Genomic DNA, 18,197 nt, shown 5'->3' with positions numbered 1-18,197 from the left:
TGAGGAGTATGAAAATTGCTCTTCATACATTGCGCTTCATCATTGAAAAAACCAAGTTTTTGCACAATTTAGATGTTCGGTACAAAATTCTCATCTGCCCTTTTTCAAGCTGACCTGCAAATGAAACTTTCAAAATTCAGCTCAGCTTTACATGCCCTGATTGTGAAATCATGGCAATCATTATTACAGTGGTACCTCGGGTTACATACGCTTCAGGTTACATATGCTTCAGGTTACAGACTCCGCTAATCCAGAAATAGTACCTCGGGTTAAGAACTTTGCTTCAGGATGAGAACAGAAATCGTGTGGCAGCAGCAGGAGGCCCCATTAGCTAAAGTGGTGCTTCAGGTTAAGAACGGACCTCCGGAACGAATTAAGTACTTAACCCGAGGTACCACTGTATACTGTTTTTTAAATTAAATTCTTACTATATTTTTTAAAACCAAACATGGGGGGTTATGGTGGGGGTGGTAACACTGTTTTCACCAATACCTGTTCTATGCACAATGTAGAATGAGAGAAGTAGGGACATAGAAAGCTGCCGTCTATTGAGTCGGACCATTGGCCTATCTAGCTCAATATTGTCCACACTGACTGGTGGCAGTTCTCCAGAGCTTCAGACAGGCTTTTCCCTCAGTGGGAAGTGGATTTGGGACCTCATGCATGCAAAGCAGATGCTCTACCACTGCGCCATGGCCTTTCCTCCATAGCATGGGATACTCTGGACTGTACCACTTCAGACATAGGTTGGAGATGCCATATTTTTTAATGCTTTCCCACATACAGAGGTCCCTGCACATAATAAATAAGCAGACAAGTAATGGGGCTTTCTTATTAGCATGTTAGTTTTCTACATGGAGGGTGTCTTCCCTGTGGACCAACATTCAAAAACAAGACTGGCCATTGCCTCATTTTCTGCGCTATAGTTGCATGACCACCTTTCACTGCAATTGTAGAAATATAATATCTCCAAGTAGATATATTAACACAATTAACCTTTGGTTTTTTCATTTGTCTCTGAAGGTTTTCCCTGTTCATCTTTGTTGCTGATTCACAAATGATATGTACTCCCTCGATCTCTATGTCTCCCTCCCCTACCTTGACCCTACAAAAAACATGTTCAGATACGTTCCATCATAAATCCTCTGATTTGACCCAGAACAGGACTGACTGTTCCTGACGCGCATATTCACCCCTCCTGCAGAAGATTGTCCCATATAGTATGTTGCGTTCACCTCTTTTCACTTCATGTTCCCTCTAAGCAACAATACTGGCAAGAGCAGACAGTGAGGAGAGGCATACAAATCAGGAAGCAGCACAAAAATAGGACACTGGGGCCCTATGCAGGTATTGAAAGCCTCACACAATTAGAAGCTTGTGTGGGGAGAGCAAAGATGTGTTCCCTGCTGTCTTCCATACATTGGAAGCAGAAGGCCTGCAGTGGGGAGCTGCAGACTTCCCACATAATTTAGAACCTTAAATCATGGGTGCTAACTTGCAGGGTTCTAGAACTGCATTGATTAGTTGGGTTAGCAGAACAAAGTTGTGAGGGAGTTAGATGCAAGTCTTAAGGGCAGTGGGTGGCGTTGTGGTCTTAACAACTGAGCCTCTTGGGCTTGCTGATTGGAAGGTCGGTGGTTTGAATCCATGTGATGGGGTGAGCTCCCATTGCTCTGTCCCAGCTTCTGCCAACTTAGCAGTTTGAAAGCATACCAGTGCAAGTAGATAAATAGGTACCACTGCAGCTGGAAAGTAAACAGCATTTTCGTGCGCTCTAGCACTCATCACAGTATCCTGTTGTGCCAGAAGTGGTTTAGACATGCTAGCCACATGACCCAGAAGGCTGTCTGTGGACAAACGCTGGCTCCCTCAGCCTGAAAAGCAAGATGAACACTGCAACCCCCTAGTCGCCTTTGACTGGGCTTAACCATCCAGGGGTCCTTTACCTTTACCTTTACCTAGATGCAAGCCTTACATTACCTTTCAAGAGGGGTGCTTCCACACTAAGGATGCTTTCAGAGGTGGGGATTATTGCATCAGTTTTCCCAATTATAATGCAAGCACTTCTGGCCCAGGTACTATTACTCCTTTTACACTGTATTTACACTGTTGCATCATGGGTCCATGGCTTTTTGATGGATATGCTGTCATGACATACTATGTTTTAAATGGTGGGAAGAACTGTTAGGCCAGAATATCACCCCAAATTTCCTGTTGGAAAATTTTGACCCAAAACTCCTGTGATTTTCTGGAATGCAAGCAGATTTTCTTCTGGAAGCAAATAAAACAGAAATGAGTGTGCTAAATTTCCACTGGTTTTCCAGAAGTGGCTTTTACATTATGCAGAAGATCACATAAAACATGGAAAATATCAGTTAAGGAAATATTGATAAAATGGAATAAACTGTTGTCTGAATGCAGCCTAGATGTTCAGTTTGGAATAACCACATTTGGAACATGCATTCTCCACCATGGAGCATCTTCATGACACAATCGTCATATCATTGCTCTTTTAGATCTCACCCATGTTTTTTTCCCTTCAAGACAATAGAAAATCCAGCTTTTTTAAAAAAAGAAGAAGAAGAGAAGAGAAAAGCAATCTCCAGAGGCGAGGATGGCTTTTAGCACTATAATTTCTGAGAGGTGTGATTTTGATCTGTGCAGTGACATTTCGTAGGTTGAGTGCTATGTCCACACCTTTTTCCTTCCCTGTCTTGTGTTCAGTTCCACCTCTCTTACTTTTCTTCCTGTTCGTTGGAAGCATCTGGCCTGCCAGAGTAATGCAGGGAAAAGTTTGACTTCCTTTCTTTTTTTACAGTTTCAATCCAGAAAACTGGTCTCCCTTTCTCCTTCCTTTTCCCTAAGCAGCCACTCATTTTCTGTCTTCTGTTTCTGCACCCTTAGCTGCTTTTTCTTCTTTACCTTGCTGTACTATGCCCACTTCCAGCTTTGTAGAGATAGCACCATTAGGCAAATGGGGCCCTGCCCCACCAAGCACAGTCTGTGCTAAACCATCCTCCACATGCCTGCCTCCTTACTCAGGAGGCAGAAAGGAGGGTGGGGACAAAACCAGAATTAGTTGGCTCTGCCTATTTCTGGTCCTGCCTCCACCTGCCATTGGCTCTGGCTCCACCTACTGTCTTACCAGTCCCAATGGGCACTAGCCTCCACTGCACTAGCTATAGTAGGGGCATCTGGCTGACGAACAGCTCAGCTGAGAGCATGGCTGTGGTGGCAGCAAGGAAGATAGATGTGGAGTCCAATGAGAGGAGCAGTCAGTCCCCAACCCATCAAAGGATCCTCATTTTATAATAATAATAATAATAATAATTATTTATTATTTGTACCCCGCCCATCTGGCTGGGTTTCCCCAGCCACTCTGGGCGGCTTCCAACAAAGATGAAAAATACACTACAATGTCACATATTAAAAACTTCCCTGAACAGGGCTGCCTTCAGATGTCTTCTGAATGTCAGGTAGTTGTTTATCGCTTTGACATCTGATGGGAGGGCGTTCCACAGGGCGGGCGCCACTACCAAGAAGGCCCTCTGCCTGGTTCCCTGTAACTTGGCCTCTCGCAGTGAGGGAACCGCCAGAAGGCCCTCAGCGCTGGACCTCAGTGTACGGGCAGAACAATGGGGGTGGAGACGCTCCTTCAGATATAATGGGCTGAGGGCTTTAAAGGTCAGCACCAACACTTTGAATTGTGCTCAGAAACGTACTGGGAGCCAATGTAGGTCTTTCAAGACCGGTGTTATATGGTCTCAGCGGCCACTCCCAGTCACCAGTCTAGCTGCTGCTCTCTTTGGAGTGAGGGACAAGCCCTGTTGCACAAGCAGAAATACTTGCACTGATGGGATGTTGACTTAGCACTACATTGGCTACAAGCCTCTATCTTGCAAAAGCACATTGTCATCCCCTTTTCTTCTACATATCTTTCGCTTTTATTTCCAGCCGGACTTTTAATATATAAGGCGGCTTAACAAGTTAACAAGGAAGTCAAGCTTCAAGCAAAGTAAAACAGGAACAGTGCAGTTTAAAACCATTGAAAGCCACTTCAAACATTATATTATTAGCAGGTACACATTAAACACACACTCATTATGCATACCCGCTTTGTATCCTTTCTAGTCACTTCACATATTTAGCTTGCATAGACAATATGGATACATGAAAGAAGGTACGTAAATTAATATAAGATTCAGCCAGCTTTTGAATCTGGTTCAAGATCTCATCCTGATCTTTAGCTCAGTAGTGGAAAACATAGAACCCTTTTAGTTTCTGTCTAATTATCAGCAAGAGGTGCTTTTATTTAATATTAAAATTATTAGTCATTAAAAGGTTTCGTTATCACTTCCTCCATGGTTGAGCCCATCAATGTAACATTCACAACCTTCTTCCACATAAATGGATCACATGTTACATACTATGGGAAATCGTAGCATACACTCTGCTAGGGTGGGCGTCGCTAGTGTGTTATATAATCACTTGATTCTCCACCTGAAACATAGGCAGAAGATGGAAGCATTATTTGGACTAGCCTGAGAGCAAGCATTGAATGGAAGCAGCAGTGTTGCCCTATAGGAAACATGTAAATGGGTGCTCAGTGTGTACTCCTTGTGGTTCTACAGCATGTAAAGTTGATCTGAAACAGCTTCATGAAATGCGGTATATGTGGTGAGAGATATCAAGAACAGTACTGATGTAACTCCAGTAGAAAATTGGATATGTGTATCTCCCTATACGAACTCATAGGAATCTTCTATTTGATTACAACAGTATGAGTTTAATTTGAATTCATTTATGTGAACGTCCATATCTCTAGCCAGATAAATATGTCAGAAATCAGATGCTTCTCTGAAGAGCATCCGTAGGTTCCCACACTGATCTTTTGCTTACCCAGATGGAGGGCAACTGAGAGGTGACGTAATATTCACAGAACGATCTGTGGTGGTGTGGGAGAGAGTGCCATGAAAGAAAAGTTACGGTATCTCCCATTTCTGGTGATGCACCCTGCACTTTCAGAACTGAGATGGAAGCAAGCTGTCATCTGTTCATGCGCTGCAGATAGATGATGCAACAGATTCGCAAGATATTGTTATGGCTATGCGCCTTCTAAGGAACGCTTGTGCTTTATTTGATTTGTGTTGCTTCAGTTATTTATCCTGGCCTTAAAACATACTGTGCATTCTGGGAAAAGATGGTGACACTGGTTATACAACAGTGCCTTCCCTGTCTCTGTCACCTTGTTGCTTAGTGCAAACACTTTCTATTTACATCTGTCGGCTCGAGTCCCTCCTGATTCTGATCATCCTTCCGCCAACATGAAAAGCATTGATCTCAGCGGTGTTACTCCCAGCTTACACGTCCGGAGCTAGCCCTGTGTCTGTAGCTATAGGGATACATTGATATTCCATGAAAATCGCTTCCCATAGGGCATTCTGCCCAAGATGAGCTGTGAGTGCCTTTCCCATCCTCCACCCGGAAAATTACCATTTACAAGGGCACCCTGTCAAAAAGGAGGAGAGTGCTTATACTGATGTGCAAGTTACATTTTGGGAGAACTGAAAATCTCAGGCAGTGTTAAGGCACGCTCTGCTGTAAGCTGTTGGAGTGTTGCTGTCGGAACGCAGCCTTAATAATCATATACATATTCAGTAAGCATAGCCTTGCAGTCCACATCATAGTCAATCTGCTGTACATGTTCAGCACTACAGCAACTCGTTAAGGCTAAAATGCAAATTACAAGCTACATTCACCACTCTATACAGCAGCAGCTAGATGCCTCCTGCAGGGAGATGGTCTGTGTCACCATTACAATACTGTACCAAAACAAGTGTATGGGGGGAGAAGGGAGGAAATAGATCAAAATATGCTGATATACGTCGTAAAATGTTTCATAAGATAGTTGTGTGCTAAACAGCCAAACTGTGCCTAAGCACTAATGCTGCCACACACAAACATTAAAATATTTCATGAACTTGGGTGCATGGGGGTGTGGGATTTTTCCATTTTCAAGGCTACAGATTATTTCCTGTGTGTTCTTCTCTTTTGACTTTCACAAATAGCAGTTTCCGAATCAAAACACGGATTACCTCCATTGTTCCATTATCATCATGGCTTTTGCCATTCTGCTTTTCCCCCTTAGTACTGCCCTGGCTCTTTATCAGTATGATGTCCAAGTATGTGGACTAACCCCAGTTCACACAAAATATACAGCAGGTAGTAGACAGGTGGAACACACACACACACACACACACACACACACACGGTTCTCAGGAGGGTTCTCTATTGCAGTGTTGACCAAACTTGGGTCTCCATCTGTTTTAGGACTACAGTTCCCATCATCCCTGACCACTGGTCCTGTTAGCTAGGGATAATGGGAGTTGTAGTCCAAAAACAGCTGGAGACTCAAATTTGGCCAACACTACTCCATTGACATGGTAACTATGATCTCTGTGGTGTCCAGCATGATCTTCACCTATGGCAGACAATATCCTAATGATCATGGACTCTCTTTCTCTCCATATCAGAACCTAGGAACAGTTCAACTGTTTAACACGTACATGTTGAACAGACTCGGTATTTAATAGAGAAATCAGCAAAAGGGACATTGTTTGAGCCCTTTAACGGGAACAAACAGAAAAGGAAAGAGTTAATAAGGCAGTCATTTGAAAAGTGTGTGCATTATTTATTACATATTTTTGACTTCCAGAACCTTGTCACAATTCATTTGCTTACATTTCTCTACTGCAAAAAGCTGTGAGAGGCTCCTGAAGTGTATTGAAAAATGGAAGACCATCCAAGTGTCTCGCAGGGTGCCTGCATCTTCTTCACATTGAGGGTCACACATTCACCCTTGACTTTAATGCAAAGCCAATTTCTATCATTCAACTATTCTGATTTCAAACTACATAGCATCTTGGAATGACAAGTTTGTTAGATCCCCCCCCCCCCCCCCGCGTGGGGTCAAACACAGTTTCTTCATCAGTAAGATCTAGACCATCAGGCTTTCACCCCTTAAGAGTTAAAATCACAAAAACTACAAAAACAATCAACCCACATTGCCTTTCACTTTGCAATTTCACTGTGCAAAAGTAATTTCTTTTTCTTTAAATGCTAGTCACCAACTCTAATTGCCTTTCTATCTGCTTCCTAGGAATTTGGGGTGCCTTAAATTCTCACATGGGATGCGGGTGGCGCTGTGGGTAAAAGCCTCAGCGCCTAGGGCTTGCCGATCGAAAGGTCGGTGGTTTGAATCCCCGCGGCGGGGTGCGCTCCCGTCGTTCGGCCCCAGCGCCTGCCAACCTAGCAGTTCGAAAGCACTCCCGGGTGCAAGTAGATAAATAGGGACCGCTTACTAGCGGGAAGGTAAACAGCGTTCCGTGTGCCATGCTGGCTCGCCAGATGCAGCTTGTCACGCTGGCCACGTGACCCGGAAGTGTCTCCGGACAGCGCTGGCCCCCGGCCTCTTGAGTGAGATGGGCGCACAACCCTAGAGTCGGACACGACTGGCCCGTACGGGCAGGGGTACCTTTACCTTTACCTTAAATTCTCACATAATACCAAAATATCTGTTTGTCATTGAAAGCAGGGGTAGGGGACCTCAGGTCCAGGAACCTCTCTATCTGGGTCCCAAGCCATACTGGCCCTGTTCCACACCTCTTCTACCTGGCTGGAATGCTTCTTGCTTCCTGGCTAGAGAAGTCTTGATGTAGAAATGCATGTAGGTGTGTATTCAGAAGCTAGCATGCCATTTTCCAAAGGTGAGTCTTGGAGTATGGTACCCACATGAGAGCAAGGAAGTTTTCCCATCACATAAGAGAGAGACCAAGAAGGAAGGTCCTCGGACTTGAATCAGAATCCCCGAGAAATCTAGCCCAGAAAAACAAAAATGTATTGGGGCCAACAGTCAGCATCAAACTGATGTTGGAAGGGAGTTGCTACTGCAGAGAGCTCTCCTCTCTTTATCCTACTGAACTGCCTGCAGCGTAGAAGGGCCTTTGAAGAAAAGAGAAGGCTTCTCCATCTTATAACCACTGGTGTATAGCAAAGGAATAATCTTCTGGGTTAATACCTTCTTCTAGATGAAAATTAACATCCTTTCCAATCGCAGCCAATCAGTCCCATGTATACAGGAAGAATTTTGCTAGAAACATGCATGGGTCTATTTGCAACCAGGGAGGGCTCGCTAGTTATTGTCTCTGTTAAGACGGCTTTTATTTTCCCCTTTCAAGTTTCCTTTGATTTCTCTGGTTTGTATGGAAACACTTTTCAAAAATCAGGAGCTTGGTGTGGTTACAGATTTTAACCATTAGGATCACAGAGCACTCTTCTTTTACAATATGCCCCCACCCAACATTTTCAACTCCTTGACTATTCTTTTGGTGAATACCCACTGCCCAAATCACAAGGAGCTTGCTCTTTTCATCTCTTTCAATGCCTTGTGAAATCTTGTCTAGAAGCTATTCAACGCCTGTGCTGAATAAACATAGCAGGGAGACAGTTTGAGAATTGTTTTGGTGTGTTTCTTTTCAAAGCTATTTATTCTCAAATTACTGCACTGCTTTACTATCCTCCTCCTCCTGCAACTCCCAGCAATGTATTTTTCATAAGTTCACTGGGAAAAGGCCAGATTTGTTTAATATTCTGTATGCCGGCTTAATAGCAGCAGCTCTAGAGATGAAAGGAACATCTGCAAATATTTGCTAATATTTCTGGTTCTAAAATACCCCACAATTTAAATTCTGAATGTGAAAATTTGAATGTGAAGAGGCTTACCTCTAATTTCAAGTGTGTTAGTTTTGTTGGCACATCTCAACTGTTTTTGCTTCTAGCTTGACAGACAGATGAAACCTCATAAGTATAACCTTGTCAAATGTTAGGTCCAGTTGAAAAATTATCTATCAAATCCAGGCTTACATTAAGCCTCATTTGCATTTGAACTGTTAGCTGTTGTCCAGTAACATACACCATTGCATAACAGTTATTAGCAACCATCAAATACTAATACTATCACATGACAATTATTAGATATAACATACCATTGCATGTCAACCAAGAAATGGCATCAGAAATGAAATATTGAAATAAATTGTCACCATGTTAAATATGCTTATCAAATATCCAGAAAATATTTGATAACTATTCAAGAATTCAGAGAAATTTTCAGAGCTCCAGATAGCTCACAGTCTTTCTATGAAATATATATATATATAAAAAGTTGTCCAGTAGCACCTTAGAGACCAAATAAGTTTGCTCTTGGTATAAGCTTTCGTGTGCATGCACACTTCTTCAGATACACACAAAAACGTATACCAAGAACAAACTTAGTTGAACTCTAAGGTGCTACTGGACAATTTTTAATTTAAAAAAAAATATATTTCGACTGTGTCAGACCAACACGACAGCCTACCTGAGTCTTTCTATGAATATATATATGTATGTATGTATGTATATTTCATTGACTTCAGTAGACACAGATGTAATTTGAAGAAGATTTCTGGTAATCAGAAATACACTACTTCTGATCCTAACCATTAATGGGCTACCTAGCCATTAATGGGCACACCATCCATGAATTAGTCCAGCCCTCATTAATTTGTGTAATGATCCAACTCTAGTAGATATAGAGAAATCCAAGAACAGGTGGCAGAGCTTCATGATCCAGCACCAGGGGGCGGAGAGCAGGCGGGGCAGGGCTGGCGTGCACCCCGGGGGCATGGCATGGATCCTGGGGGCATGGCATGTGTCCCAGGGTGGGGCACACATCCTGGGGGCATGACACACCACCTGTGGAGGCGTGGCACCCAGCATAGGAGGGGGGCCCAGCTGCCATGGCACCCCACTGGGATCGGACTGCCAGGGGCGGTGTGCTCCCCCCCTCTTCCCCCTCCAGTGCCAAGAACATGGTTGAGTGGGCAAGGAATAGTCAGGTCTTTTGTATTCTAAATGCAAAAAAGAAACCCTGAGGTATATGTGTGGGTAAGTGTGATCTTGGGATTTTCAGTGAGCCGATCATGTCAGGCTTCACAGTCCAACTCAGTGAAGGATGCAGGAACAAGTATTTCCTTTGTGGAAATCTGGGTGCCCTTGGTTGCGTTAGAGCTCTGAGCATATGTGTTGGTAGTCACATGTACACAAATGGCCACTGAGTCTGACTGCAGGCAGGAAGTTTGGGATGTTAGAGGCAGGCAAGGCAATCAATGGCAAGCGAAGGCTATGAACTTTGTGAATAGCAAGGGAAAGTAATGTGAAAGAAGGAGGACAGAAGCAAGGCAACAGGTTTTTGTTTGGAGGCCACTATATTGGCTATACTGATCTATAGACATTGTTAGTTCCCTGTTTCCCTGGAGAAATCTTGATGAAATTGGTTTCCTGTATTATTATCGTACATTTCATTCTCTGATTCCAATCGAAATTTACTACCCAGTGTTTACTTTACTTTTTCTGGGTGTGCAATATTTCAAAAAGGCGAGATAAGCGCCAAAGTGAAGGATTTACATCTTTTATTCCATGCAAAGGGAAGAGACATAAAGAATTGGAAAGCAAAGTTGTAGATTAGGATGTGAAAAGCTTATCAGGAGGGAAATGGTGGTGAGAAATTTTAAAAAGGAATGCAAACCTATCCTCATTTAGAGAGGATTTACTAGGCTGATGTCACGGCATAGTTACTCATCAATGAATTTATTCATTACATATCTCACAGCTTTTTCCATCATGGAAGTCAAGGTGGTCGACATGGTGGTCTCCCACCAGACACTGACCAGAGCCAGACCTGCTCGTCTTCAACTAAATAGCTGCCTTATGTGCCCTCAGATCATCCCATGAAACCTAAGTGACAAACTTTCTCTGATTTGAGACCATTGACCTGAGAAAAAAATAGGAAAGGAGCAGGTAGCACTTTGCCTCTTTTTAAACCTATTTAGAGAGATTTCCAGTTACAATGTTTAAGGAAGTTTTTAATGTTTGATGTTTTATCGCTTTTTAAATTAATTTTCTGTTGGGCTGGGGAAACCCAGCCAGATGGGCAGGGTATAAATTATTACTGCTGCTGCTGCTGCTACTACTGCTAATGTGCATACATACATACAGTACATACATACATACAGATAAGTTACAAGAGAATAGAGTTTTCCCCAGGAACTTAAATGTTTAGAGTTTTTAGAGAGGTTGAAACTCTTCTCTTGCTTACGTGGCAACACAGTAAAAAAAGAAAATGTTTTACTATTGTGACCATTTCATTAGATTTAACTTTTCAGAGTACCTGGGTTTGATTAAGCTACATTTGCACTCTGATTTTCTGGTTGTAAATTTTCCATAGCGCTGCTAATGAACTTCCCAAATGCACCACATTCATTTTCAATCATTTCTTGTGCATCAGGTAGATGAGGTCATAAAACTGTTATACTTCTTCATTCATTCATGCTTGCGCAGAAGCTTCTTTCAGAACATAAATTTCTATTCAATGACAAAGAACACTAGATTCTATTTCCGTTTTTGTTTGGAAGTAGCTGGAGATGAATCCCACTTCATTCATTCCAGGAAACTTAGCAGTATGAATGGGTAACAAGTTGAATTCTGGGGGCTGAGACTGTTCTGCTGCATCCCACTCTAGTATCAAAGACCATGCCATGGGTTTAAAGCAGTATCATGCCACTTTAAGCAGTCATCACTTCCCCCAAAGGATCATGGGAGCTTCAGTTTGTTAAGGGTCCTGAAATTTGTTAGAAAACCACTCGCCCCCCGCTACAATTCCCAAAGTTGTTTAACAACTGATTCCTTTGCAAATAGTACTTCTGTGAGGAGAATAGGGGTCTCCTTACAACTCTCAGCACTCTTTTTTTTTTATTAAAAAAATGTATTTTTATTAAAGATTTTCTTGATTTACAAAAGTGTGTGCAATGTCTCTCTCTCATATCCCCCCCCCCCCCCGCAACATTTTTACAAATCAGTTTCATTTGTTGAAACATTAGGAAGAAAAGGGGGAAAGAGGTGGGGTGGGGGAAAGATGGGGTGGGTGTGGGTGACAATGTTTCTATTTCACTTAATATATGTAGGGTTTGGTGTCAGCGTTGCTTCTGCACGTTCTTTGCTGTTCACTCTCAGCACTCTTTACAAACTACAGTTCCCAGGATTCTTTGGTAGAAGCCATGACCGTGTAAAGTGGTATAATAGTGCTTTTAATAGAGGTATAGTGGTATAATAGTGCAGGTGTGGTCCATGTTTGCACCACTGTCCTATTGCCTGTCTCCTATATTGCATTTTGATGTTTCCCAGTGAACCTGCACAGGGGAATTATAATGGCTTTCTTCTGCTTTAGTGAACCCTCAGTGACTTTGTGATAGCTGTGACTGCTACACCAATTCTGATTTTCATCTCAGACTTATTTGCATGCCTAGCAACCAAGAGTTAAGGATAAAGAAAGCAGCGAACAGCAGGTGGTAGGTTCCCTGGAAACATGACTGCTTGAGACTGCAGCATTTGGAAAAGTAGGGGCAGAAGATCTCAGAGAGAAACTGGGGATTGAAGGGCTGTTATGTAACTAGGTTTCACTCAGGGTAGACCTATCTGGAATTAATTGTTTCCCTCAATCTCAATGAGTCTACTTAGGTTGATACAACCAAAGGAGAAGAGATATATGGCCTCTTTTCCACACACAGTTGATGGGAAACTCACTAGCATTAAATGTTTTATTTGATACTACTAGCCTCATACTTGGCGTTGTTCAGGAATTCAAAGGCGGCGGGGGGGGGGGAATCAGTGTAGTTTTCAAAATTGTAGTCGATTGAACCTTTCAAAGCTGGACCAATATCAACCATTGATGCCATGTTAAAACTAGTGCAGTTTTGAAAGGTTCAGTCTGCCACCTCAATTCAAAATAGCATCCAATTATAGCCAAACACAGATATAAACCTGCTCCTTGATTTTAGGAACCATCATGCAGTATTTGGTTAAGAAAATCAATGCAGTTTTGGAAGGTTCAATCCACCATATTGACTAAAAATGGCACCCAAGTGCATAGTGAAAATACAACTTTCCAAAATCTATAATAGATGCAAGCCCTGCAACTGTTGCTGCTGCATTAAAACCAATCTCCCCTCCCTTGCCTTAATTTCTTCTAGCCGAGCCAAGAAGGACATTAACTTGTTCTTATTTTGATTTTATTTCTTCTCAGTTAAAAGTGAGCGTATAAAAGATAATGTTTGCAGCATTCAAGCATATGCAGCAATACACATCTTCTGCAGTTGATTAAGCTCTGGAGCTGAGTCATTTAGTATCCACCAAAACTGTTTATTGTAAGTATTCTTCAAGACTGAAAACACTGTTTTTTAATTATGCAGTTTGGGAAAGAACAGAACTGACACACCACAACACTGGCATAAATCACAAGTTATTGTTTTCTTCCCTCGTGAGAAACGGAAAATGCAGCTTCGCCCATCTGTATAAACCTTCTTAATGAAGGTTTGCTGTGGACTGAGTCAATGAGAGCCAAAACAGGTTTAGAAACACATAATTCCTGAAGAGTTGCTTCATTACACTGATTAAGAGTGGAACGGGTTCCTGAACCTATTCCTCACTGTCAGAGACCTTACCAAGCTTGAAGATTTCAGTTAGTTTCGGTCTGAATTGGCTATTTCAACTCTGTAAAATGGCTTGTCCCCACAGGGACCCAAAAGGCATGCCTGCCTCTTTGGTTGATGGAGAGGGGAACCATGTTTATTGTCCCTGCCTCTGGTCCAAACTACCCACTAGCCTGAGTGAGGCAGCTGCCTCAGGCGGCAGATGCTGGGGAGGTAGAAACAGCATTGGACAACAGAGCTCTGTCCTCCAGGATTAGAAGGTGCAGTTTGCCCTGCAACTCCTAAGTTAGCTTGCTGCTTTGAGGTGATTCAAATAAGATTCAAGACACACCTGCACTGTACATTTAAAGCACTGTGGTGCTCCCTTAACCATTGTGGTTTCCCCCAAAGTATCATGGGAACTGTAGTTTGCTAAGAATGATGAGAGTTTTGGGGAGACCTCTAGGCACCTCAAAGAGATACATAATTCCCAGATTTCTTCCCTAGGAAGAGGGACTGATTCTTAAACCATTCTAGGAATTATAGCTCTTTGAAGGGAATAGCGTTACCACTTCAGCGCCCTTAACAAAACTGCAATTCTCAAGATGCAATTCAACTGCAATTCTTTAGGAGAAGCTATGACTGTTTATCATGATGGTTTAAGTGAATAGAGCAGGTGAGGCCTAAACTAGATGTGAAGTTGGCTCCTGTACATAGAATATGGGGACCATCTTGACCTTCATCTCAGGAAGCAAAATGTTTGTGGCCCAATTGGCCTTGTCTGCTTTCCCCACCCCCACCCCCATTTATTGTTTTGTTATTAATTTTTGTAACGTTGCTTGGTTTGCAAGCAACTGCGTGGGCTAGGACAGCCCAGCAAAAGAATGTTTTTGCAGCATTCTAAATGTGGTAATTACTATTCAAGTCATCATCATCATCAATTTGCATAACATGTCTCTCTTTGCACAATAACACAGAGCAGGGTTATTTGGGAGGAATAGAATGAGAGCAAAAGCTGCAGGGTCACGTAAGTCATTTGGTTGTCCCAAAGAATTCTCTACAAACACAACCCCCACCCCCGTCATTTTCTAGCTACTCTCACAGCCAAACTATAAATCATCCATAGAAATAATATGAGATACTGTAGTTTTGGAGCTGTTTGGAAAGTTTCAGTATATATTGTCCAGATTTCAGGGAGTTCATGTTGAGATTTCATGATGCATATATCATTTTTGGCAGGGCTGAAGTCTGTGCTAGTTGCTTTTCACAGAAAGAATGAACCTTCCCAAAGCACACAAGTGCAGTAATATTGTCTGTAGTATACAGCCTTGTCCATGAATGTTCAGAATGGAACATCCTTTTAACTGGGTGGCTAATATGCCTAGGGCATTTTTAATGGTCCACATGAGTGACAGAGAATGTGGACCAGCAGCTACAAGTAGCCTGGATGAGGTCAAACCAACCAATCAGGAGTTGGCCTTGGTAAACTGATTAAACATCTGGAAATGATCAAGGAGATGGCTAGTAGGGCTATCACAATTTATAGACAGTGTAGGATGCTATTTCAGTGGGTCAAAGAAAGTATGTTATTCAACCATACCTCATTTGTGATGATCTAGTCACATTTTTAAAATTTTCTGAATAAATATCAAGTTGCAAAAACTCACTAAAATAATACTAGTCATCCTTCCTAGAAACGTGTGGCATTTCTTCCCTTTGCACAAATATGCTTTTAGTGTTCCCCTGATCAAGAGGATTTTTATTTATTTATTATTTCTTTATTTTATTTATCTCCCACCTTTCTTCCAAGGAGCTTAAGGTGGTGATACATAGGCTTTCTCTTCCCCATGTTATCCTCACAACAACCTAGTGAGGTAGGTTAGGTTGGGAGGCTGTGACTGGTTCAATGCCACTCCATGATGATGATGATGATTATGATGATGATAATTTATTATTTATAAAGTATTATAAATAATTTATAAATAATAACACTACTCTGGGCAGCTCCCAACAGCATATTAAAAACACGCTAAAACATCAAACAACTTCCCTAAACAGGGCTGCCTTCAGATGTCTTCTAAGTCAGATAGTTGTTTATTCCTTGACATCTGATGGGAGGGCGTTCCATAGGGCAGAGGCCACTACCGAGAAGGCCCTCTGCCTGGTTCCCAGTAACCTCACTTCTCGCAGTGAGGGAACTGCCAGAAGGCCCTCGGAGCTGAACCTCAGTGTTTGGGCTGAACGGTGGGGGGGGGGGGTAGAGACACTCCTTCAGGGATACTGCACTGTGGCCATTTAGGGCTTTAAACGTCAGTACCTTTATGGCATACTGAGGATTTGAACCCTAGTCTCCCAGGTCTTAGTCTAACACTCTAACCACTATACCACACTGGTTCTTATGCAAATCATGCAAGGATGCAAGGCCAACAGTGCTGAGGACTGCTGCATATCAATGGAGGGCTTATAATCAAATTCAGTTGACTGAAGTGGCAAACCTGTGATTCTGTCATCCATGTGAAATATTTGGGATCTTGTTTTCTATGAGGATCAGCTAGTCATATTGAAGAATATCCACCATTGTGGGTAGGGCATACTTCAGACTGCATGGTAAAAGGGGGAAAGCTGAGCTGGTCCTCGACCAGGCTATTACAGTGCTACTCTGAGTAATTAAAACATGCACGAGGGTGTCAGTGGATGCTAGAAAATGCCGTCTTCTAAAGTGGCTGTATGATTGCACAGCGTAGTAAGGTATCACCTGGTAAATGGTTGTCTTGTATTTCCCAAATGGACAGATGAAATTGTACTGTGCAGGGTCTTTTGGTGTCAGGCTGTGTGGCTTCTCTCCGAAACGACTATGGTCACATCCGCACCATTCATTTAAAGTGCTCTTATGCCACTTAAACAGCTGTGAAGATTCCTGGGAACTGTAGTTTGTTAAGGATACTGGGAAGTATAGCTTATAAGGGCCAGCATCCTCAACAAACTACAGTTCCCAGGAATTTCCATGGCTGTTTAAGTGGTATAAGAGTGTGGATATGGCCTAGATCCCGTGTAAGACCAATGACTTTACAGCTGTTGTTTAAGACATTCTGTAAAAATATCCAGCTTTCCATATCCGGCTTCCCACTTTTACAGCTGTCTAGAATCCCATTGCAGAAATCAGTTGTCATGATTTCATTGTCAAAAAATGTCAAGCATTTCACAGCCGTAACCCACATGCAGCAGTATTAGAGCAGATTCACACTTTGCTGATTAAACCAGGTAGAAGTGGCGAAATGTTTGAGTGGCGAAATGCATGTTCAGCGTGGTGAATATTTAACAGCATGCATGTGATGGAAATGGCTGGGTTTCCCTGCATTAAAAATAGAAGCAGCAATTAGGAGAGGATTATGGCCTAACTTCCATCATTTAATGCAAGGAAACCTGGCTATGCAAGGCTGCATTTCTATGCTCACTTACCTGAGAGGAAGCTCCATTGAACTTAGCAGAACTTGCTTCTGAGTAGAAATGTTTACACTAGACATCCATAGCAGGGGTGAGAAATCTCAGACCTGGGGCCAAGAGTGGCTCTCCAGTGCTCTCTGTCTGGCCCTTAGAACTCTCTCCAGGCCACACCCCTCAGTGACCCTTCTTCACTCTCCAGGAATTTTGGTCTGGCTGCCCTGTTTTCATGAAGCCTGATATTGCCTTTTGTTTGGATGGAGTGTAGAGAGGGGGTTGTGAGTGTGTGTAGAAACTAGTCTAGTGTACAAAGGTAAAATTTAAATGTCTTGCTTGGTCTCATTTTTGCCTCTGGCATGTGGCACTTGGGAAGTTGCCTGGAAGTGAATGTGGCCATTGGGATGGAAAAAGTTTCACACCCACTCATCTGTAGCATTGTACATTTATTTATTTAACTGCTCTATTTGTGTGTGTCTGCGTCTCTCTCTCTCTCTCTCTCTCTCTCTGTGTGTGTGTGTGTGTGTGTGAGAGAGAGAGAATTATGCCACAGTACAGTACTTAATGGGAGACTTTCCCCCTCACATGCCTTTTTAATGCCTCTCCTTTGGGGAATGTAATGCAGGCCAAAGAGAGCACCCTGCATTAAATGCCTGCTTAATTTCCCGTTGATTTGTTCATTCTCTCTTCATCCTTTCAGTCAGCAGCATTCAGAAGCATTTAGCCTCTACGTCTTTTCAAGGTCAAGCCTGATGCTATATGTGCTTGGAAATCACATGCCTCGGTCATATTACATGGCACTGTGAGGCGGCGAGACAATGAAGCCATGTGCGCAGGGACCACAGCAGCCTCGCGATGTCACAGTGATGAAGCAACCAAAGACGATCAGCTCTCATGAATCAGACTGCTCCAAGAGGAGGCAGCACAGTTTGGTCTCCAGACGGTGAGCCAGGCGAGCGGAGAAGAGCTGGGGTTTCTGTCGGCTTTATTTTGTGATCTCTTCTTATTTACAAAAAAATAAAAAATAGAAGGAAGCCAGAGATGCATTCTGCCCCCACCCCCATTTCACTCACTGAGAGATTCATTCTGATGATTTATTTGTATTGCATCTAGAATCCACTTTGCAGTCATTAATTAGTACCCAGGAACTAATTAGTTCTCCAGGTAGGCAAGCTGAGTGGGCAAGCCCACCTGCGT

General features: G+C 42.7%; 1 long non-coding RNA gene across 2 annotated transcripts in view; it reads left to right on the top strand.

The window, feature by feature from the left end:
* The window catches only part of LOC310669868, a 126,350-nt gene extending 108,387 nt beyond the window's left edge, over nucleotides 1–17,963 (top strand). Inside the window, exon 3 of one of the 2 annotated variants that reach the window (XR_014507438.1) lies at nucleotides 17,701–17,963. This is a non-coding gene — a long non-coding RNA (uncharacterized lncRNA). Of the gene's footprint in view, nucleotides 1–1,023; nucleotides 1,107–17,700 lie in introns of those variants that run through there. The other variant, XR_014507439.1, reaches the window with a different exon arrangement.
* The last annotated feature ends 234 nt before the right edge of the window (nucleotides 17,964–18,197 follow it).

Source organism: Podarcis tiliguerta, assembly GCF_965153285.1.
Source record: "Podarcis tiliguerta genome assembly, chromosome: 2".
NCBI classification, from domain to species: domain Eukaryota; kingdom Metazoa; phylum Chordata; class Lepidosauria; order Squamata; family Lacertidae; genus Podarcis; species Podarcis tiliguerta.
Note: the sequence above shows the minus strand (reverse complement) of the source record. Positions and strands in the feature narration are given on the sequence as shown.